This window comes from Schistocerca serialis, chromosome 4 (genome assembly GCF_023864345.2).
Source record: "Schistocerca serialis cubense isolate TAMUIC-IGC-003099 chromosome 4, iqSchSeri2.2, whole genome shotgun sequence".
NCBI lineage: Eukaryota > Metazoa > Arthropoda > Insecta > Orthoptera > Acrididae > Schistocerca > Schistocerca serialis.
The window spans coordinates 337,636,241-337,661,845 of record NC_064641.1 but is presented as its reverse complement, the minus strand read 5'-3'; positions in this window follow the sequence as shown (position 1 = coordinate 337,661,845).

The following is a 25,605-nucleotide window of genomic DNA, read 5'->3' as shown; positions in this document are numbered from 1 at the left end:
TCAATCCTATCTGGTACGGTTCCCACACTGATGAGCAATATTCAAGCAATGGGCGAAAAGCTGTACTGTAACCTACTACCTTTGTTTTCGGACTGCAATCCTTAGGATTCTTCCAATGAATCTGCCTTATCACGATTAATTTTATATGGTCATTCTATTTTAAATCACTCCTAATGCCTACTCCCAGATAAGTTATGGAATTAACTGCTTCCAATTGCTGACCTGCTATATTGTAGCTAAATGATAAAGGATCTTTCTTTCTATGTATTCGCCGCACATTACACTTGTCTACAATGAGATTCAATTGCAATTCCCTGCACAATGCGTCAATTCGTTGCAGATCCTCCTGCATATCAGTAAAATTTTCCATTGTTACAACCTCTCGATATACTACAGCATCATCTGGAAAAAGCCTCAGTGAACTTCCGATGTTATCCACAAGGTCATTTATGTATATTGCGAATAGCAACGGTCCTACGACACTCCCCTGCGGCCCACCTGAAATCACTCTTACTTCAGAAGACTTTTCTCCATTGAGAATGACATGCTGCATTCTTTTATCTAGGAACTCTTCAATCCAATGACACAATTGGTCTGCTAGTCCATATGCTCTACTTTGTTCATTAAACGACTGTGGGGAACCGTATCAAACGCCTTCCGGAAATCAAGAGACACGGCATCTACCTGGGATTCCGTGTCTATGGACCTCTGAGTCTCGTGGACGAATAGCGCGAGCTGGGTTTCACACGATCATCTTTTTCGAAACTGATGCTCATTCCTACAGAGTAGATTTCCAGTCTCCAGAAAAGTCATAATACTCGAACATAATACGCGTTCCAAAATTCTACAACTGATCGACGTTATAGATACAGGTGTGTAGTTCTGCACATCTGTTCGACGTCCCTTCTTGAAAACGGGGATGACGTTCCTCATTTCCAATCTTTTGGAACGCCACGATCTTCTAGATACCTACGGTACACCGCTGCAAGAAGGGGGCAAGTTCCTTCGCGTACTCTGTGTAAAATAGAAGTGGTATCCCATCAGGTCCAGCGGCCTTTCCTCTTTTGAGCGATTTTAATTATTTTTCTATCCCTCTGACATCTTTTTCGATATCTACCATTTTCTCATCTGTGCGAGAATCTAGAGAAGGAACTACAGTGCAGTCTTCCTCTGTGAAATAGCTGTGGAAAAAGGCATTTAGTATTTCGGCCTTTAGTCTGTCTGTTTCAGTGCCATTTTTGTCACAGAGTGGCTGGACGTTTTGTTTTGATCCACCTACCGCTTTGACCAAAATTTCTTAGGATTTTCTGCCAAGTCAGTACATAGAACTTTACTTTCGAATTCGTTGAACGCCTCGTTTGTCTGCTAGGCTCTGGCTTTGTTTATGTTTTCTGTGTAGTTCCCTTTGCTTCCGCAGCAGTTTTCTAACTCGGTTGTTGTACCACGGTGGCTCTTTTCCATCTCTTACGATCTTGCTTGGCACATACTCATCTAATGCATATTGTACGATGGTTTTGAACTTTGTCCACTGATTCTCAACACTGTGTGTACTTGAGATAAAACTTTTGTGTTGAGTCGTCAAGTACTCAGAAATCTGCTTTTTGTCACTTTTGCTGAACAGAAAAATCTTCCTACCTTTTTTAATGTTTCAATTTACGACTGAAATCACCGATGCAGTAACCGCTTTATGATCGCTGATTCCCAGTTCTGCGCTAACTGCTTCAAATAGTTCGGGTCTGTTTGTCACCAGATGGTCTAAGATGCTATCGCCACGAGTCGGTTCTCTGTTTACCTGCTCAAGGTAGTTTTCAGATAATGCACTTTAAAAAATTACACTGGATTCTTTGTCCCTGCCACCCATTATAAACGTTTGGTCTCCCAGTCCATATCTGGTAAATTAAAATCCTCTCCCAAAACTATAACATGGTCGGGAAATCTAGTCGAAATATTTTCCAAATTATCCTTGATGTGCTCAACCACAACAGTTGCTGAGCGAGGGGGCATATAGAGACATCCAGTTACCATGTTTAAGCCTGCTTAAACCGTGACCAACCCCCAAATTAGTTCACATTTCGGATCTCCGTCAGTTTCCTTCTATACTATTGCACTTTTTATCGCTATAAACACCCCTCCCCATTCACTGTCCAGCCTTTCTCTGGGGTATACATTCCAATCTGAGTTTAGGATTTCATTACTGTTTACGTCTGGTTTCAGCCAATTTTCCGTCCCTAGTACTATGTGGGCATTGTGACCGTTTATTAATGGGAGCAGTTCTGGGGCCTTTCTATAGACGCTCCAGCAGTTTACTATTACCACATTAATATTGTCATTTCCTGTAGCGTTTTGCCTACTGCTACCTTGTTGCATCTCAGGAGACGTCTTGTCGTGCCTAGGGAGGGATTTCTCTAACCTAAACATCCCACATGTCGTTCGTGCGACGATTTAAAGGAGGAGCCACAGTGTAGAGGTCTGCAAACTGCCCGTTTTCCTCGATGATACTCTCTCGAGCCCATCGCGTACGAGCATGGCTTCGACGACTACGGTATCTCGAAGCGGGCAGGCTGCGGCCGAAGAAGTCGTGGGGCAAACGAGAGGGTAGAGGCCGCCCGACCTGGCAAGCTTGCCGCGCTGTTGTTGTGACCAGTTTAGTACCAGTTGAGTGCGTCTGCAGGCTGGTGTCGCCTCTGACATACTCCCACCAGCTGTGTGCGCTACACTAAGATCAGTGTAGTTAAGCTACAGACGTATATTTCTGGATGTCAGGGTCTAATCGCGGCGTCATTGTGAGCCATAAGAAAACATAGCTTGCATTATGCAATAACGAAAAGTCGGAAACAGACGAGTTTCTCTGTAAAACTATGTGACTACCAACCTTTTTAATGATGGTCAGTCTTATAATGAAAAACGACATTGCTGATTTTTTTTTTTTTTTTTTTTTTGCATCAACTGCTTAAATGATTTAAATCCATAAATGTGAACATGATCAGCTCAGAAATTAGAAATCAAACAGGAACAAAATTGTCTCTAAGCTATTCCCTGTTAGTGTAATTACGATGTATCGATCTCTTTCGGAGAAAATCTGCTCGTCCGTCAGAGATAAGGTTCCATGTCACACAGTTATTTCTTTCTCTAGTCACATTTTACGCTGCGGACAGAAAACTCTCGCCAAATTAGAGAACTTGGGAAAGAGAATATTGTTAGCCTTCCACCTCCCAGAGGATCGTCGTCATTACCACTATAGACGGCCGGGGTGGCCAAGCGGTTAAAGGCGCTTCAGTCTGGAACCGCGCTACCGCTACGGTCGCAGGTTCGAATCCTGCCTCGGGCATAGATGTGTGTGATGTCCTTAGGTTAGTTAGGTTTAACTAGTTCTAAGTTCTACGGGACTGATGACCTTAGAAGTTAAGTCCCATAGTGCTCAGAGCCATTACCACTATACGTTTGAGTTAAACACAAGTCAATTTCATCAGTAGATTGAGTATGACAAGTAAGTGGACTGTACAAGTACACTGAAAACACAGACTCGACTTTTTGCCTGCTGAGCACAGCTGATATTCTGTCAACGGTTCCAAATAAACTCTGTCAGAACCACAAAAGGGGAGTAATGTAACTGCGACGTTATAATTTTGTTCTAGGTTATCAGGAACTGATATTTCGTCACGCGTATGACCCACAGTATTTAACGTCTCATCTTTGCTAGAAACAGACATCATTTCCAATAATTCTAAGGGCGACAGGACAAATATTACAATTCTGGCAACGTCCGAATTTCGACTTACCCCTTTCCGACATGGAAACAGCACCCTTTAAGCGCTCGTGGTATGTACAATTCATAGACGATAATATGACAATTGCAAGCTACAGCCAAAATACCGTTGACACTGAAACTGGCATTTGCTTGACACGCAGCATGTACACACATCAAAGAAGATTTTTGCATCACCCCGGTTCTGAGAGATGCGGAACTCTGTGACGGTACAAACCCCCGTTACTAGACGAATAGGTCTAGCATGCAAGGATTGCTTTGTGGAGAACGAGCGCGCTACATGGTGCGCGATTCGCAAAAGCGCATGGCGCGCCCGCGCGAGATTTGCAACGCTCGGTGGGATGTCTCTGCCGCCGGGCGGCCACGTGACGCGGAGCTTGGGGCATTGTTTGGTTTTTCGCGCATTACGAGAAAACTATGTAACATACGGTAAACAGCGATGCGGCAGTGGATTGTAGCCAGCAATATGCACCTTCTGAAAGGTCGATCTTTATTTCAAGTCACGAGACGCAAAAATTAATGTCACGCATACGGAAAGATTAATAAAAATAGTAAATAACGACTTACAGGGTTGAGCGAGCACTCATTAAAAACTTTTCATCATAGCGGATCGACTGTCATAGTCATATCTTAAGATTCATAAATAATTAAGCCCGTAAAGAGCAATGAACAGAGTTTGATGGAAAATTGTGTATAAAATTCAAAAGAAAATTCATGACGTAAAGAACGGCACTATATAATATTTTCGGTGGCATCACACGTATTTTAAACAAGTTAAGTTGTACTATGCACTTAAGGGCATACGGAACGCCCTATGCTTACAATGTTAAATTGAGCTAAAAGTTAGGAACATTTTCTCATTTGTTATTTGGACGATACTCTTGATTTTTTCACAGAACGCAGAGATATGTTCTGCTTTTATGCTGAATTATTAAGTTAGAAAAAATAATGTATAGTTTTTCAGATATTTTATTTTTTGTAAATGTTAAAAAAAGTTATACATTTTAACAAGTATTTTAAAATTTACATCCACTAATACAAAATAATTCCACATATCTTTAAATTCAGACATATTAGAAGGTCTTAAGGAACAACTACAGAAGATTTCATCTTTCTACTATAAATAGGCCCTGAGAAAATGTAGCTTATACACAAAAAAACTAAAGTTACGGGAAATTAGCTTCAAAGTTTTTACTTCAGTACAAGCCTGCTCCATAGCTTGTATCATCAGAATCGTCCAACAGCTTCCTCTTGATGGCTCTGCTATGCTGTCTAGCCATCTTTGAATATACTTTTATGGCATTATCTGAAGACCTGAGCCGTTCCTTGTCCAAACAAAGCATAGCTGCTGCAGTTCGTAGTCCTACACATAGCCCCAACTTCTGCAGAACTTTGCACTTTGTTATATTGCCCTGATTGAATGATGAAACAGCATAATAAACGCCAAAGTGAAGTGTGTTTATACCCACAAACACAGTTTTAGGGAGTCTATTCCATATCACATGGTTCACACACACATTTGGATTTTGAGTCCGGCCATGAAGACATTTCTTTAGTAGACTAATATCTGCGAGGTCTCGGAATATTGGTCTTATTTCATCCATTATGGCAGGTGGCAGGTGATGAGGGTGATTGTACTGTTTCTTAGTTACCTTGCTTCTGTTGTACATGCACCAACTATCGTCTCCTTTTGGACATAGCCCATGTTGGGGATTCTCATTGTTTGAAGCTGTATGAAAAAACAGAGCCCAGACTGCTCTTCTCATTAATTCTGCATCTGCTGTATTCTGTCTTATTGCTAGACCATAGCACTTCTGAATATGCTCTATTGTAGCATCTGTCAGTCTATTTTTCCCATCTAAAGTTTTTCCATTGCTCAATTTATTGACTTTCATGCTAACCTTGAGCCGTCGAAGTCTTGATCCCATCCTTTCCTGAACATGGCCAACACACTCCAGTTTGGAAATTTTCACATCGTTACCATAGGGTCTCAGTTCCTCAATTTCTTTGAAAGCCTTTGAGTCACCATTTATGTATCTAACGTTGTACCATTTTACTAAGCGTTGATAAATACTTCTTACACCAGCAACTTCCATACCACCACTTGACCCATAGTAATTTGCCATGCACTCCTCTTCATGTTTATTTTTCATTTTCTCCTTGCATCTGCAATGCTTGGAAAGTATTGCCACATCAACTAGCGTACCAGTGTCCACACTTGTAGCTGTTACTACACCATTCAGAGATGTGTGGCCTCTCTTCTGCCAGCTTCAATCAAAAACTATGGACAAGTCTCTGCTATTATTATTTTCAACAGCTGCTTCCTCAACAGCATATTTCTTGTTTTCCTGTGACACATCTTCTACAGCAGAGCCTATTGCAATTATGTGTTTGTTAAATTTTGAAGGTGGAGGAGGGAGGTTCATCACACCACACAACATGGCACCTGCAGCCTTGCCCTTTCCTATACACCGTAATCCATAAACCAGTCTAATGTTTATATCGTATAGTTTACCCGTATCTACAGTAACATGTGAGGAATTGAAGAAAGTAACACTGTGTTTGCAATAACTGCACATCAACTCTAATTCACAAGCAAGTCCTACATGTAAGTTTGTTTTCAATGAAACACCACATTTTCCACATTGTTTGCAGCACACATTGTTCTCCAAAACGTCTGATAATAAAGAGACGTTCATTACCTCATATTTTGTAGTCTCAGCATTTAGTTTCTTGTATTCTTCTTCAATTCCAGCTAGTTTTCTTCTTGAAGCACTTTCCAGTGTAGTGGCAGCAGCATTACTCCATGTATCACTACCAGCGTTGAGGTTAGTCGCTACAGGGACATCAGATACTGATGAAGATGAATCAGACGAATTTTTAGTACACTTTACTTTCTTGCGCCAATGTACACGCTTTCTAAATACCTTCAGACTAGGTCTTGGCATGTTGAAGGAAAGAAGACTCAATGACTTCTCCACATACGACTTTCACAACAATAACATGGATGTACTCACAAAGGAAACAATACAAATGGTGCAGAATCTCTTGTCAACTGTCTAGCAGTGTAGCCAACAGAAAAGCTAACTCTCTTGTGCTCAATTACATCTCTGGCAAGGCTTTATATATCAGGTATATTTCGCGTCTCATATACAAGGTGCAGAACATCGTGTGTCGAAATTATTTTAAAAAATTATTTAAAATAGTTCTATTCACGACATCCAAATATTTTATACATGGTATTAAACGGGAGAGTCTAAATTTTTCGAAAATGCATTTACCCAAAAATCGATTTTTTCATCGAAAAACTCATTCCGTATACCCTTAACTTTCGATAGTTTTCATTGTTGGCAAGTTATTACTAACATTTATCGCCCATAATTAATTAATTATTATACACATGAAGATTTTGAGCAGCGCAATGTGTAGATCGCTATAGATTACGTCTAAAAATGATGCTATATGCAGTTCTATGTTAAAACTTTGCAGCACAGATGTCAACAAACAAATCTGCGCTAAGTGTCGAAATTTTGCAAAAACTAAAACTTGATTTACAGCAGATACAGTAATCCTAGAAATTAATTTAACATGGTAAATAAGATGTACCTTTAGCGTGGTTCCGATGGCGTACTTATTTCAAAATTTGTAACCTTAACTGGTGAGATAACTAGGAGGGTGGACATCCGAGCCGATGTAAGGGAGCGACCATCTTGGCCAGGTCAGCCATTGGTCAGTCGTTCGGCAGTTGAGGAGCCGGTGGGTGACGAGCAAGCCCCACTTTTGAGTGGCCCATGTGGTCGTTTGAGTAAGAATTTTTTTCTGATTTATTTCGACAAAGAGTATTGTTTAATAGTGCAAGTGTGCATGCATATATTTGGTGAACTGGAAGTGCTACGATTATTTGTGTGAGTACGAATTACGAGGTATACATCGGCGTAAGTGAACATGTGGCGATCTGTGATTTCGCGCCAAAACTGCTAGAACAAAGAGGACAGTGGGACTTGTGATTCTGTTCGAACTGAGTGAGTAATTTTCGTTTATAGCAGCCTACATTACTGCCATTGGGGGCTCGGAGTCAAATTATTATTAAAGTAAAACTGTAAACCGTCTCACCAGAGCTAATATCATTGTGTGAAAGAAAAGGACAACGCCAATAAATAGTGATTGAACTGTGTCCTAAAAAACTGATTTTGCTATAATAATCGCCTAGTTTTGTTCCCTAGCATAAACTGTACTCATGAATATTAATTCAAAAACTATAACTAATGCGCGGGTGTTGAACAGTGTACTAATGCACCAACTGTGAAAATCATTCCCTGAGACTTACGTGAGAACCAAAATTTGAGCTAACATTTTTTAGCGAACATTTGTATATGCACTTTCGTGTGAACTCTTCAACCGCACTTTATTTACCGCCCCGTCGCAACCTGTACAGAAAATTTGAATAGAGAACAACACAAACATCATTTCCGCCCTTTTTATTGCTCATGAAAACCGTACGCTGCATGTTGTACCACCATACAGCGAGACCTTCAGGTGTGCTGGTCCCGACTGTTGTACACACTGGTACCTCTGTTACCCAATAGCACGTCCTCTAGCATTGATGCATGCCAGTATTCGTCGTGGCATACTATCCATAAGTTCATCAAGGCACTGTTGGTTTAAATTGTCCCACTCCTCAATGGCGATTCGGTGTAGATCCCTCAGAGTGATTGGTGGATCACGTCGTCCATAAACAGCCCTTTTCAATCTATCCCAAGCATGTTCGGCAGGATTCATGTCTGGAGAACATGCTGGCCACTCTAGTCCAGCTATGTCGTTACCTGAAGGAAGGCATTCACAAGATGTGCACGTTGGGGGCGCGAATCGTCGTCCTTGAAGACGAATGTCCCGCCAATAAGCTGCCGATGTGGTTGCACTATCGTTCGGAGGATGGCATTCACGTATCGTACAGCGTTGCGGCGCCATCTGTGACCACCAGCGTCCAACGTCTGCCACACATAATTTCACCCCAAAACATCAGGGAACCTCCACCTTGCTGCACTCTCTGAGCAGTGTGTCTAAGGTGTTGAGACTGACCGGGTTGCCTCTAAACACGTCTCCGACTCAACATGGTGGCATTGCTGTCAGGGTTCCTCCGAACCATAACCCGTAGGTAGAGGTCATCCACTGCAGTAGTTGCCCTTGGGCGGCCTGAGCGACGTATGTCATGGACGTTTCCTGTATCTCCTCCATGTCCGAACAACATCGCTTTGTTTCACTCAGAGACTCCTGGACAATTCCCTTGTTGAGAGCCCTTCCTGGCACAAAGTAACAATACGGACGCGATCTAACCGCGGTATTGACCGTCTAATAATGGTTGAACTACATACAACACGACTCGTGTACCTCCTTCCTGGTAGAATGACTGGATCTGATCGGCTATCGGGCCCCATCCGTCTAATAGGCGCTGCCCATGCATGGTTATTTACATCTTTGGGCGGGTTTAGTGACATCTCTGAACAGCCAGAGAGACTGTGTCTGCGATAAAATATCCACAGTCAACATCTGTCTTCAGGACTTCTGGGAACTTGGGTGACGCAAAACTTGTTTTAATGTGTGTATAAAACAAGAGAATAAGGTCTATAGTAATTTAAACGTACCTCTGTACCTTTGGATCCGTGTCACAATGATTTTTCAGTATGAGCACCCGTAACAAAACACTTCTATTGCATCTTTGAATGACACTAAAAATTTCACATATTCTTTTTCACTATTCTCGTAACCAATAAGCTCTTCAGAGACATTTCTGCCTAGAAGCACATCGATGATTTTATCGCACTGCCGAACTACAGACTGTGGCATTCTGATCAGGCTGTTCAACCTAGTCTCCGTTTCTTGCTCTAAGGTTGTTTTTATAGAATACCTGCCGCAAATTTTCTTCTTGAAAATCTTTTTCAGCATAAGTGGTGGAATAAACCATTGCAACATCATTTGTCGAGTAATCCTCATAGAAAGTGTGTTCAGGACTTAGTTCAAAATATAGGGTGTACGTTAAGTCCGGGAAAACATTCAATTATTTAGTGCACAAGAACTAAACATTGCACAGATATCATACTTATGTCATTTTGGAGAGAAACTCTGAAAGTTTATTTTTCATGTACACCACCACAGCGTAGTTTGGTAATTTGACGATAGCGCTAGTCGCAAATATGGTGTATTCAGGTGCGGAGCAGGCTTTCTGTGTGTTGCAGCCGGCTGGTGTGGCCGAGTGATTCTAGGCGCTTCCGTCTGGAACCGTGCGACCGCTACGATCGCGGGTTCGAATCCTGCCTCGGGCACAGATGTGTGTATGTGTGTGATGTCCTTAGGTTAGTTAGATTTAAGCAGTTCTAAGTTCTAGGGGACTGATGACCTCCGATGTTAAGTCCCATAGTGCTCAGAGCCATTGCAACCATTTTTTGTATGTGTGTGTTGGAGTTCGACAAAAACAAAGTGTGCTACATCTGTTCAACGGATGTTTGGAACCAACTACGATAAGAAGCCACCAAGAAGGAAGCATCTACACGAATGCATTGAATCTGAGCCTGCTTCCCCAAGGTAATTTTTTTTTCTGCCTTGTCAAGTCGAAAACTGTACGGGCCATTCTTCTTCACCGAGAGCACTGTCATTGGATATTCCTCCTTGGACATATTGCAGCAATGGGTGATGCCTCAAGTACAATCCGACTCTACGTTCATCATTCACAAGGATGGGGCTCCACCCCTTTTCATCTGAAGTTCGTGCGTACCTAAACAGGCAGCTGCCACATAGATGGATCGGCCGTGCTACACAAAGGGACAGCTGTTTCATGATATGGCCTCCCTGGTCACCAGTTCTCACTCCGTGTGACTTTTTTCTGTGGGGACACATTAAAGATCTGGTTTACGTACCGCCTCTACCACGTGATGTAGCAGAAGTCCGGGAGAGAATTCAGGAAGCAACTGCCACAATCGACGATGCCATGCTGGGAGGCGTATGGCATGAATTCGATTACCGTATTGACGTCTGCCAGGCCATTCATGGTTCGCATCTCGAATGTTTGTAAAAATCTTTCAGAGTTTCTCTTCAAAATGCAATATGAAATTTGTACAATGTTTAGTTCTTGTGCAATAAATAATTGAAAGTGTTCACGTACTTTACATACACTCTGTATGTGTAATGCATGAAAGGATTGCAATTCCTTGCATGTATACGCACCTCGTTGAGTGACAAATAAAATATTATAAAAATGGTATGGGTTTACATGTTGCACAATTTTCCTCGGTGTAGTACTTAACAACTTCTCCAGATTTTTTCTTCTCAGAAAAGTGAGTTGGCATCAGTACCATATTTCTCAGCGCCAAATCTCTATAAATCACACAGTTATAGGTAGGTAAGCCCGACCAGCTAGCCGCGCGGTCTAACGCGCTGCTTCCCGAGAGGGAAGGAGTGCCAGTCTACGGCACGAAACAAATGGCTCAAATGGCTCTGAACACTCTGGGACTTAACTGCTGTGGTCATCAGTCCCCTAGAACTTAGAACTACTTAAACCTAACTAACCTAAGGACATCACACACATCCATGCCCGAGGCAGGATTCGAACCTGCGACCGTAGCGGTCGCGCGGTTCCGGACTGTAGAGCCTAGAACCACTCAGCCACTCCAGCCGGCGGCACGAATCCGCCTGGTGGATTAGTGTCGAGGTCCGCTGTGCCGGCGAGTCTGTGGATGGTTTTTAAAGCGGTTTTCCATCTACCCTGGCGAATGCTGCCTGGTTTCCCTTATTCCGCCTCAGTTACACTATGTCGGCGATTGCTGCTCAAACACTGTCTCCACGTGTGCGTACACCGTCATTACTCTACCACGCAAAAATTTGGGGCTACACTCGTCTGGTATGAGACGTTACCTGGAAGGGGGTGTGGGGAAGGAGAGGCTCTGGATCCGAACTGGGCGAGGTGCGATGCGGCAGTGAGGTGGTCGGACAACTGTGGCCTCTTGCAGAATTGTGAACCACTGAGGGCTACGGCTGGACGAAGCCTCTCCATCGTTTCTAGGTCCCCAGTTTAATACACACACACAATACACAACACACAATACACAATTGGTAGGTAACACAGTTTCGTATACGTATCGGCCCATAGATCCCCTGTACTTCCCCATGCATCCCGTCTGTGGCCTGGATAATGCTGGGTACCGTATGCGTCCATATTTTATCAGGTTGTCTTTTCATGTTTTGTGCTACTGTCGTAGGATGATGTAAAATATTGGAAACGTCTACATGTTCCAAGCTCCTGACATAACAAGCGAAATCCTAGCCCCATTATTAATGTAAATGGTCGAAGATCTCTGGCACACATTTCTAAGCACCATCTGAATACCATAGCTTTCTGGGAAATTGGTAATGCTTCATAACTTACACTTTATCGTATTCTGCAGACACGTACCTTCGTATGTAGCGTGTCCGTAAAACAGTACAGGAGAGCATTTGAAACAGTGCCTGTAGCCAATATCTTTATCACTCACTAACGTAATCTTCTCCAAACATTGTTGCGATCGCCGTCTTTCGCACTCGTGATACCTTCTCTCGATCTAGTGTCGCTTTCATACTCTCCTTCATCTCACATTTACGCGCCATGGTCCTACAGCGGGAGTCAGCGAGGTAATCATGTAACTAGCATATGGTCGGGTAGTTCCACTCTAGGATGCTCAGTTAAGCGTCAAGGAATTCGATGGTAGTTGCTCCCGCGTATGAATCGGTTGTATTGACATATGACAGTCTTACGCAGAACTACATGCTTCGAGCAAATCGAGCGAGCATAAACATCAGATATAGGCCGCTAATGCACTGCCACGTTCCTTCGTGCAACAGTTTTGAAAAAATACTTTCCTATTTCGACCTTTTCTCTCTCATCCTCTCTCTCAATAACATGGTCATCGATCCGTTTACTGATTTAACACATGACCATAACTTCTTAGGAGCTTTTTCTCAAGTTGGCAGACAGAATTTTACTTTAGAATTCGTTTAACGCTTCATGCATAGCCTTGCTTATGCTAATTTTTTTTTGCTTTGGTTTTTGTTTGTATTTGGCTCTTTGGCCAAATTTAACTTAGCAATGAGGCTCTTTTTGCTTTCGGAGCAGCTTTCTGACACGAATGTCGAGCCACGGTGGGTTTTTCCACCCCTTGCAAGTTTGCTCGGCACTGATGTGTCTAAAGCGTATTGTACAATGTTTTTGCACTTTCGTACGTTGATAGTCAGCGTTGTTAGTGTTGGAAATGAAATTTTTGTGCTGACGACTGAGGTAATCTGAAAACCGTTTCTTATCGCCCTTGCTAAGCAGTAAGGTATTTTTGCGCTTCTTTATATGCTTACTCACAGCCGTATTCAGTTATACTGGGTCGACCTTACGATCACTGATTCGCAGTTTTGCGCTAAATGAGTCGAAAAATGTTATAATTTGCCTTGTCAAATGGGCTAGTCCCAGATATATATATATATATATATATATATATATATATATATATATATATATATATATATATATATGTGTGTGTGTGTGTGTGTGTGTGTGTGTGTGTGTGTGTTCCATTTAGAAGTAGGTCACGTAGTTCGTTCATAATTCATAATTCTGCCTCTTCCGTTTTTAGAACATAGACATGGAACTGAAGCCAACGTAGGTGAAGCCATTATCTGTCGTGCTGACTAGCAGCTGTGCAGGCGTCTACCCTGCTATTTCTACGGATGAATTAAATAGTTCTTGACAAACTGAATAGGGGATATTAGATCTTGAGACAACGGTTTTAGAAACACTTAACACTCTATGCTCTGTTGTGCTGCTAAGCGTCAGCACTGTCGCTTGCATAAGATACTTTCGTTTTCCCTGACCACACAAAATCTCACTGTGTGTTTACCAGTACAACATGTGAAGTATTTTGCATGTGATTTCACAGTCCATAACATCTGCGCAGAGCCACTCAGCTTCGTGAAAGCGAGACTGCACTCCAATAGACTGACCGATCGATGCTTTGACTATTCGCACTGCTGTTTGTGTTGCACGGACTGCAGTAAAATTTGTGGTTTACAGGGCTGCAGAATTTCTGTCAAACGGATATTTTTCATTATGTTTCGTACATCTCATGCACTTCACTTATAATATGAAATACTCAGTACTAGCTATGATAGTCTGGTGTGAAATGGGAACAACTATTTCTATAACTTATGTAGAAATCGTGCACGCGAACGTGTTTAAAGTCCTTATTTTGTAGTTACGTCAGTTTTCATTTTCCCAAACTCACTTGACAACAGGACGGCGAAAGTAATTATTTTAATATCTGTAGGTAGTCTCCCATTCCTTCTCAAAGTGTCTTCTTTTTTACAGCATCTCGTGTGAAAAGTTTACTTCGATGGTCACTTTCGCACGATAGAAAGCCCATAATGATATCAAACAAATTAATGTGGTAATTGATTGCAAACTATGTCTGCGAGAAAGCAACAGTTAGGACCTAATATTTAAGTTTGGGACACACATATTTACTGGAGAGGCTGTTATCCGTGCTTACCAAGTTGATATTCGGCACGGTGTTTAATGCAAGCGACCTGAACTGCATTTCGTTTTTGCGAACTGTTCCTCAGCCACCGCGCCGAGGGACGGTTTGCGCGAATACCGCATTTTCTCCTTACAGTTCATCGTATTTCACCTTGATACAACAAATAAAGGTTTTTGTTGCACATACAGGAAAGTAACCAATCATTTGTCAATGACAGCTGCATTCTAGGAAATTAATAACACAATGCCACTTTAACAACAACATTGTCTTCAGGAAGTATTTCATTAAGACATAATTTACTGAGGGCCTAAGTAGTCTAGAAAAAAATATGTCCCTGCCCTTCGGACAGTGTTGCTTCTATTTCATATCAGTGTAGTACTAGATATTTAATCTAGATCTGCAAACACCCATCAATACTGCTTTTTCCATTGAATGGATTGGCAGTGGGACTCGAAACTCTGCCAACGACTACTTTTTTCTTTGCAGAAATACTTAAATTCCATTTTCAGGGTAACACAACAAGGATAGTCTCTGACGTAGAAATGTAAGTGCTTTACTCCCAGTAGGACGTATAATAGTACGACAGAAAATTCCACTAAGAACACTATACCTTATGAAGGTGTGTTTTCTGTTCTAATATTCGCCATGGTCTTCATCATTGTCCACCGAGCGAGGTGGCGCAGTGGTTAGCACACTGGACTCGCATTCGGGAGGACGACGGTTCAATCCCGCGTCCAGCCATCCTGATTTAGTTTTTCCGTGATTTCCTAGATCACTTCAGGCAAATACCTGGATGGTTCCTTCGAAAGGCCACGGCCGATTTCCTTCCCCATCCTTCCCTAATCCGAGCTTGTGCTCCGTCTCTAATGACCTCGTTGTCGACGGGACGTTAAACACTAATCTCCTCCTCCTCCATTGTCCCAGAGTGGCTAGTTCTACACAGTTTGAAGAAGTGCCACTATTGCGTTTTTCCGCAGCTACGGCGGCAACAATAAGGAAGCGAGAGAGGGGCGGGGGGGGGGGGGGGGGAGCAGGAAAGAGAGAGAGGAAATGAGAGACAGAGAGAGGGAGTTAAGTATGTCTGTCGCGCTGAATCTTAAGAGTGAACTGGTGATTAATGAATGATTCCCAAAAGCCTGAGTAATGGTGAAAACGACAGCACTTTCAATCAGCACTCAGAACTGATCCAATTATTCAAAATAGTTAATCTCAGGCACACTTGGACAATTCTCATTTACTACTCCTAACTAAATCATCACCTACCTCGGCATCTACATCTCCGTTGCTACTCTGCAATTCACACTTAAATCATGATGAAAAACACCGCTCCGTCTGAACGATAAAAATTTATTTATGGTCCAACTAATTTCATGGCATTAGAGCCACATCTTCAGATGTACATCTGTATATGAACGAGAGCAAAACATAAAGATTCTGCTTCGGTTAAAATGTAGCTGAACGGTATACGAAACTACACAGAAAAATTATGTACTCACATTTATTTCACAACTTAGTTCAAGTGGACATAAAAGTTTTCTTGTTATGGTACCGTGTCATAATGTATAAAACTACTGCTGCTGGAGAAAAACCAACGTTTCGGCCACGGTTGCAGCGGCTTTCTTCTGGGTCTGGGTCTGGTTTTTACGAGTAGACCCAGAAGAAGGCCGCTGCAACCGTGGCCAAAACGTTGGTTTTCCTCCAGCAGCAGTAGCTTTATACATTATGACGCGGTACCATACCCAGAAAACATTTATGTCGACAGACTCTGGCCGCAGAAGCCGAAGCAATTATATTAGTGGTAACCAGTAGACTTTCCACTGTTGTCTCTCCAAAAGTAATAAGAACTTTTAACCGTGCAAAATGCCAGTAGTCAAGTTAAAATATGTCAGAATGCAGGGAACCTCATTCCGATGACGGAAGCTTATAATAAGGAACAAACGGTAAGCTACAAGGATGTAAAACTATAAAACAAATAATATGTGTAGATGACGGAAACTTACGTTAGCCTGGTTATTTAAAATAACCCTCAAAAACGGAGCCTGCGTAAATAGGTAACGAATGTGAAGTGCAGATAAAATGCTGTTTACAAAATAGACCATAATCGAGATAAAGGAGGACTGGGGAAAGGGCAAATTTAGACGTACCAGGCGCATAGAGCCGCCATGCCGACCTGATGACATGAGGCGTGCAGCGATAACCAAGACTATTTATTGTCTGCTGAATCGGAGTTGGTGCTGGTATGGGAAACGGGCGCATGTGTACAACAAGAGGTGACGTAGGAACAGGTCGTAATATGTGCAGAGATAGTTGAATAGCATCTTTGTAAGTAATTATGGAAGTTATAGGTAGAAGCACCCGTAGTACAATACTTGTTTCATTATCTTGACATGGAGAGGCAACCACGCCCAGTGAATACACTTCTAAAATGAAATAAATTTAGTAGAAAGCTATATAAACATCTTTAGGAATGTAAAGTACATAAATGGCGATGCATTAACCTCATAATAATTAACAATTCTCGAGGTCTCTCTCGGAAAAGCCAGAATGGAGAAATGTGATTTCAAGGAAGAATGCAGTGTAAAAATTGTTTAAAGTAGGGAATAGAGTACATGTATTAGGCTATGCTATTGAAGCAGTCAAAGTTTGATAAGATGTTGCTATTTGTGATTCTGCTTACTTATCAGGATATTCACTTGGAGACGCTTTTTGCATCTTACTATCTCAATCTCTTCGAGGATTTTGAAATTTTGTCCCTTTCTTTCCCGGTGAAGATTTTTTACGTAATTTTGTAGATTAGTGATGGAGTGCCCCTCCTCACACAGATGGTTACTTAACGCTCACTTTTAGTGAGATATATTCAGTTCTTTTCTGCCTGTTTGTCCAATATATATCATAGTTATCTCATGTAAATGCGGTGTATCTCAGCAGTACTGTATTTTCAACTGGTAAAGTGTTCTTTGTTTCTATATTTCATCCTGACGTTACTTTTACACAATAAAGGAAGATTCCATGTAGTTTTCTAGTAGTTTGACTCAGATTTCTACGAACTCTTAGAGAACTATGGAATAATGTGTAGTAAGAACCGTTTTCCACGCCTACGAGGCTCCACGTTAACCAAAGCGATAATGTAGTTCTTAGTTTGCTGTAGATTAGATCTATTTACTTTTCTCAAAAAGTCCCTTATTAATGTAGTCGAAGAAGTTGGCCTCATAACCATTAGAGACTGCAACGAAATGAATCAGTTTTCCATTCCTAATTTCCTTGGAAACGGGAATATCCATTCAACACAATGATGTTCTAGATGTAGTCTTTTATAAAGCAGGGGATGGTTAGATGAACCATGAATTACCAGATCTGTGCTGGTGAGTTTCCTATTGAAGTCTTAATGAATAGTAGATATTTTGTCGCATAGTAAAATGAATGTTATTTGTCAACTGCTTTTTTATCTGCTACATTGCAACAGTCTTTCCTCGTGCACTTGTACAACAACAATATGTTGTCTACGTATCTGCGTCATATAATGATTACATTGGCTGCTGTTGGAAATTGTGTCACGACATCATTGCCGCTCACAAGTGGAAACATATAATTCCGTGCCTCAAGAAGAAATTAATAAATTTCTTTCGGTAATTGACGCTGTTCTAAAATGCAATTATTTTGTTTTGTACTACAGAATTTTCTTAAAAACATGGGCTTGCAATGGGTTCGCCGCTCTATTACTTCCTGGCAAATATTTTTGGTTCCGTTTTAGAATATGGTGTAGTGACACAGTTATCAATTAAAGCCAAGAGATATAATATATGGTGCAGATACGTAGGCAACACATTGTCGTTGTACAAGGGCACTAAAGAAGACTGTTGCAGTTTTATACGTAAAGACCGTCTGCATATTAATATTCAGTTTACTAAGCAACAAATTGTTGATGGATCTTTGTTCTTTCTCAATCTCACGATTACTATAGAAAGATACACTATCCATTGCGACGTTAACGGGAAATCCACCACCACATATTTGGTAATTCATAGTTCATCTAACTATTCTCTGCATTATAAAACGATCTCATATAGGACATTACTATATACAATGTACAACGATCCCATTTCAAAGAAATATCAGCTGATTCAGTGCATTGCGTTATCTAATGGTTATGACACAAACTTCGTCGACAACATCGGTAAAGGAATTTTGAGTAAGTTCAGTAGATCCAATCTAACGCAGAATCTCGTAAACTGAACAACGCTTCTTATTACAACATCGCACCAGTGCCACCCACGTCATTGCAAGTGGTGTCTGTTCTGACAGGACACAATTCTAGTACGTACAATTTTGTAAGAGCGCGACGATATGTTGGTGTTTGTTTTAGAGTGGATGCACTAATATCGTCCGAACTCCTAAGGGAATCAATAATATTCCGAGTACGGGGTTAATGGACGAGGGACGCTACATTGAAGCTTGCAAGTAGTTGGAAATTTGAGTCGGTCAAGCGACGGTTATCGGGTGGCCGAAGCGGCTCATGAGAAGCCATTAATCGGTGTTACAATCCCGGTCTGGCACAAATTTTCGACTTTCGCCACCGTATTACCAAAACTTCGCCTCCGACTGGTAGTGACGAATTATCAACCACACCTTCCCTTTCTGACCACCTTTCCTGTTTCATGTAATAGTATTCGATAATTTGGAAAGATAAGAACGGAAATTGGGTGACAACATACAACCAGCCCTATTTATGCCACATAACAGCGGGAAGATATACGCAAAAAGAACACTCAAAAAATAGAGAATAGTATACCACTAGGATGTACCGCATTACATGCGACAACAGTCCTATGAAATACAATGGACACACAGGCAGAAGTTTCTGTACCATAATGAAAGACTATCTGAATCTACGTCACTTAAAGTCAGCCTTAAGTAATCATCTGAGTGTTGAGGGGCACTCCATTACAAACTTGCAAACTAATTTAAAGATTCTTCATCGGGAAAGAAGGGACATAATCTCAACATCCTCGAAGAGATCAAGATATTAAGATGCAAAAAAGTCTCCCAATGCACACCGCCAATGAACAAGTAGAGTTGCACCATCGCAATAGTTTAGCAAACGTCGGCTGCTCCCATAGAATAACCTAATACACATATTCCATTTCCTTTTTTACATGAAATTATTTGACATTCTACCCTGAAATCACTTTCCTCTACTGCCATCTCCGTCTATGACCTCTACAGTGGCTAATTATCACGAGTTTCATATATCACCATTTATGTATTTTACATTCCTAAAGATCTTTTAATATTTTTCTGCATAATTAGGTTTGTTTTATAACCATATGCGACAAGGAATGGCTGCCCCTCCTTCTTTAGATACTAAAGCAACTATTATACCTGATGTTCTTCCACAATTCACTTGTCAAATTACTTGTAAAGGTGCTACTCAACTTTCTCTGCCACATTTTATGATTCTGTTCCTATGTCACCTCTCGTAGCATACGTTCTTATGAGCAGTTGCCAGTTTCCCTTATTGGCAGCGACCACACTTCATCTCAGAACAGTTTCGACGTTCTCTATGCGCGTGTTGTAGTCACGACGATGATATTCCGTTGGCATGTCTATATAATATTTTAATTTTCTCTTTATCCAGTCCTTCTTTTATCTCGATGATGGTCTTTATTCGTAAGCAGGATTTTATGTAGACTTTCCCTTCGTTACCTATCTAACAATTACGCAGGCTTTGTTTTTGAGATTTACTTTACCTTTTAAAGATAACATAGGTTTTCATCACCTACACAAATCATTTGTTTCATAGATTTTTTTATTCTAAGCTTCCGTTACCAGAATGCATTCTGCCGTATTTTTATTTGACTACCGACCTCTTGGATAGCTGAGCGTATTTATTATCTTATTATTAAGAATGGTGGGTCGTCTACTGGTTATCGCTTGAACTAATATATGAAATGAAAGTGATTACACAATTTTCTCTATAGTTTCGTTTACAGTCTAACTACATTTTAACCGAAGCAGGATATTTATGTTTTTGTTGTTTGTATACAGAGGTGTTCCTTAACATGTGGCTCTAACGCCATGAAACTAGTTGGATCATAAATAAATATTTACCCGCATCATACAGCTAAAGCGTTCTTTCTCGTCATTACAGAAATCATAATACAAAAATTTTATACAATCACAATTAAGCTCCTGGCAGGGTGTTCATCGCACCATTTCAGACTATTTCTCTAACGTTCTACTCCTGAATAGCACAACGGAAGAACAAACACTTAACTCGTTTCGTGAGACCTCTAATTTCTCTCATTTTCATACGGTGATAATTTCTTTCTATGTAGGTTGGCGTCAACAGAATATTTTCATATACGGAGGAGAAGTTAGAGATTTAAATTTCGTGAAAAAGTTCTGGCCAAAAGGGAAATACCCATTCGTTTGAATGATTGCCACCCCAACACGTATATCATATCTGTGATACTCTCTCCTCTATTTTGCGATAATACAAAGGGAGCTGCCCTTCTTTGAGTACTTTCGATGTCCAGTGTCAATCCTTTCTGACACACGTGCCGTACAACGCAGCTTATTCCAGAAGAGGACGGAGTTATTAGACCTGTTGGATCTTCCTATTGTTTTGACCAAAACTTCGGTTCTCCTTCTGCACAACATTTTCTTTGTGATTATTCAACTTACGTTGTTCGTAATTGTAATTCCTAAGTATTTAAATGAACTGACAGATTTTAGATTCATGTGTTTTATCGTGTAATCGAAATTTAACAGATTCCTTTTAGTACTCATGTACTCATGTCCATAACCTCTGTGGATGACTTCACAATTTTATGTAGACTAATTTGCCACTTTTCCCACCATACAGGTACCTTCTCTAACTCGTTTTGCAATTGGTGATGACTTTACGAGATGGTAAACGACAGTATCATTTGTAAACAAATTAAGATCGCTGCTCACATCGTCTCCCAAATCGTTTATGTAGAGCAAGAACTGCAGAGGGCCTACGAACGCTTCCTTGGGGGAAAATCGGATATTACCTTTGGTTTACTCGAGGAATTTACGTCATTTACTACGGACCGTGGCCTTTCTGACAGGAAATCACGAATCGACTAGCACAACTGAGACGATATTTCACCAGCAAGCAATTTGATTGGAGGTTGCTTCTGAGTAACTCTGTCAAAAAGCCTTCTGGAAATCTAATTCTATGGAATCAATTTGAGATTCCCTGTCCTTAGCACTCATTATTTCGAGCGAATAAGGAGCTAACTGTATTTCGCAGGAAAGATATTTTCTGTATCCCGGCTGACTATGTGTCAATACACCGTTTTCTTCGACATAATTAATTATGTTCGAACCAATACATGTCCCTAAAATCTACTGTAAATCGATGTCAGTATATGCATCTGTAATTCTGCGAATTACTATTTCGTATCTAGAGTATTCTCGTGAACTATGCAACTTTCCAGTCTTTATGTGCGTATTTTCCCCTCAACGAGCGGTTGTATGTTATGGCTAAGTATGGAGGCTATTGTACCAGCCTAATCTGGAAGGAACGTAACTGCTATACTCTGTGCCGGTGGACTGACCCTTATTAAGTAATTTAAGCTACTTCGATATACTGAGAATATCTATTTCTACGTTATTTATGTCGGCAGCAGTACTTCATTCGAATTTTGGAATATTTACTTCGTTTTCTTTGATGAATGACTTACAGGAAACCGTATGTCGTAAGTCCACTTTAGTGGAACTGTTGTTGACAACATTACCACTGCTGTCCCTCAGTGAAGGTATTGACTGTGTGTTGCCGATGATGTACATTACTTTCGATAAAGATTTCTTTGGATTTTCTGCCAGACTTAGTGTCTGGTTGTTGAAACTATTACAAGCATCTCGCCTTGATGTTTGCTCTACGTTTCGAACTTTAATAAGACATCTTGACGATTTTAGGTTCTTTTGAACTTGGTATGCGTTTCTCGTTGCTTCTGGAACAGTTCTCTGACCAGTTTTGTTTATCATAGGGGTGAGTTTCTTACCTTTTTATTGTATTCAATAAAATCATTATAAAATTGCTAATAATGTTGACTGTTTTATAACCTCAGTTAACTTACCATAGCTTATAACATTCCTTCTATAGTTTAAGAAATTGTGCCAAGTACCACTGGTCTCGTAAAAGTCCCGTTTTTTGTATAATGGTGTTTATCGCATTTTTAAATTCAAAAAAGTTATAAAAACTGCTTGTCAAGAAATTGTAAATTGCATTTGTCGAAAACATGTCAAATTAGACATCAATTACTTCAAAGAAAAGGCTTTCGAGAGTGGTACGATATACGTTATTGCAAGCGACCATTACGAAGATATGTAGAAAACAGTTAGTGAACAATCCTCTGTTCACGCTAAAAGCCGAAGGTAGAAAATGAGGGGCTAGAGGTATTGAAAGTTTTATCTTATTTCCTTGTTCTTAGGGGAGTACCCAACTAATGCATCGTTTTAGGTGAAATCGATGACTAAAATTTTCTCGCCACACCGCTAATGTGAAGATGTAACCAAACAACACAAAAAATTGGTTTTAGACTTATGATCCCGTTCAGAGACTAATTTGCGTAATTATCAGTATATTTATGCTATGTGATTCTCATAAAACAGTTTTCTGTTATCATCAGTTGTGAGTTACTGAATGGGGAGAATATTATTTCGGCAATTGCTAAAATATACACATAATCCTAAAATGAAAGTAGTAAAACACATTTTGTGTGCTCATTGTCTTGAAAACATGTCTGTTGCATCTGAAACAATCCCTGTTTAGCATAATTTAGACACCTAGATGGACTTATGGTTGGTACTGCCAAACGTTGGATGTTACATCCTGCATTAGATGAGTGGAATATGGGGTGCACATCGCGTTAATCAGCGAAAGATAGAGATCTAAATTCTAAGTGACTCGAGCGTAGCATTATTAGCTAGGACATCCCAAAGGCGTTCGGCTGATCAGAAAATTTTTATTGATCCCGACAAAGGACTTTATGAAGTCTAAGTTATTAGTTACTCTTTGTTTGATTTATCAAATACCAATATGAGATTTTCCGTGATGGTCAAAAATTCATGTTAAATCATAATGTAAAGCGGCAATAGTATTCAGTTGCTGTGGTGGCATTAATATGCAGCAAAGCGCAGGGTTGGATATCGGAATTTTTTTCAGGGTCCCATTAAATAGGGGGTGATAACAGTGTCAATGGCGATCCATCCGTCTATGGTTTTCGCTAAACTTAGCTACTATCCACCGTGTTTTCAGAGAAAATAGGTTCTTTGCTGCGAGCCGTTTCACTTCGCAATGTCTTCATCAGCACAAAAATGGCCTTACGCTTTGTAGCCACTCTTCACATTTAGCTAGACGAAACGGCAATACTGAAAGCGTAACACTCACGCTTCTTTAGAAAAAGATGTGCAATTCTTGCGAATATTTTAACACTTTGCCAGTACAATCATCTGCGTTCTGTCGATTTCAGATGATCGTAGAACTTCTGTCTTCGAGAAAACTTACGTCTCTAAAGCTTCTGCTACACTACGAATCCAAAGTACTAGAATTAGTCTTAAATGACGTCACTGCAACAGTCATTTATATGTATTTTCTTAAAACCTAACATGCTTATCTAGATTACTTTTTTCCAATTTTATTTACCCGTGAATAGTTAGTTGTTTATTCTTCCATAGAAGCAGGTCATTTTAATTGAAAAAGAAACTGTTTTTAAACAACATTTAGTTTATTTTTGTATAAGAATAATTGAACATTGTTAACTGTGTTGCCCCTCTCGCCAATTCGAAAAAGGTGAATCAACCTTCTCACAATAAATGAGATGTTCAAACTGAAAAACATTTATCTGCCACAATTTACGGTAGAATGACAGTTATTTGTAATTTTCTATGTGTTGCCTAAATAATCCTTCAGCTAACTTTTCAAATGCTTGACTTTTAGTTGTCTCTTTTTTGTGAAGTTTCATACCCTTGTAGAAAATGGTGTTTTGTGTTTATTTGTTTGCTCCTTGTAAATATAACTTTAGTTTGCCTCTTATTTAACGGACACGAATATTGCAGTTTATGAGATAATTGATGATAAACTTCGTGACATGCCATACAAATCTGCAGATTAACTCACTTGGTAGGGATAGAACACCCAGAAAACTCAACAGATCATTACAGAGAGTTTGGTTACTATTTTTAGTTATCTTAATTCTATGCTTAGAAGCTTGTGTCCACGACTTACTTACTGAACCCCTAAAATTCATCTCCACCTAAAGATGGAGAGCATATAAGAATATTGTTGATGCACCAGGAGTCCATGGAGTGTGACGAATTGGTCTTTTGACGCTGAGCGGAACGACGTCATGCAGAGGGCAGTGAGCATCAGCCTAAAGCCCAGACACCGTTTCACAAGTAAGCGTATTCAGAATGCCAGAGCACTTATTCAGGAAGCTGATGAAGCACCCTCCTGCTGGGTGACTATCCCCTGCTGGAATGTCACGTGTTGGAGACTGGGCCCTTTTTGTGAATGTACGATAAGTTAATGATGCCCCCGCCGTCGCTGATCACTGTACAGTGCGGGAACATGTCTTCGCCTTCGAGAGTTCTCAGTGTTACCGATTAAACATGTTATGCCTCGGCATAATCCGTGAGTGCCCTGCGTCGCGTATATGTGACCACGCAAGAGTGGCTCTATTCTTTTTCCGAAAAAAAGTACAGCGGATTTCGTTAGGTAATTATTCTTTCATGTTAGACGCAGTTGTCTATTCTCTATTCGTTACTGTTTTAGTTTACTATTTTTCCATATTTCTTAGTATATCTTTTAATACAAGCATGAATTGGTTATAAATATATTATTCACTATGCTAAATTTTAAAATGCAAAAATTATTGAAAATCTAAGCTTTTAAGTGAGAGAGAGGAAGATATGGTTGATATCTGGAATAGGAACAAACTACTGTGAACAGTTTATGAACGTTCTTAAGGAGGAAATGTTGTGAAGTCGCATTTGAGCAGTGGCTTGCAGAGAAGAATAAGAAGTACTGGACCTGTTTGGGATAAACGTGGTGTTCGGTTTTAGGGTACTGTGGAGTGATAATGACTGATACCATTTCTTTACCTAAAGGAGATGTGTTAGAGATGATTGCTTAACTTCACATATACTGAGGCGTCAAAAGCCTTGGGATATATCCTAATATCGTGTCGTACATCCTTTTGTCCTGTGCACTGCAAAACTAAACTTGGCATGGACTCAAGAAATCATTGCAAGTCTGCTGCA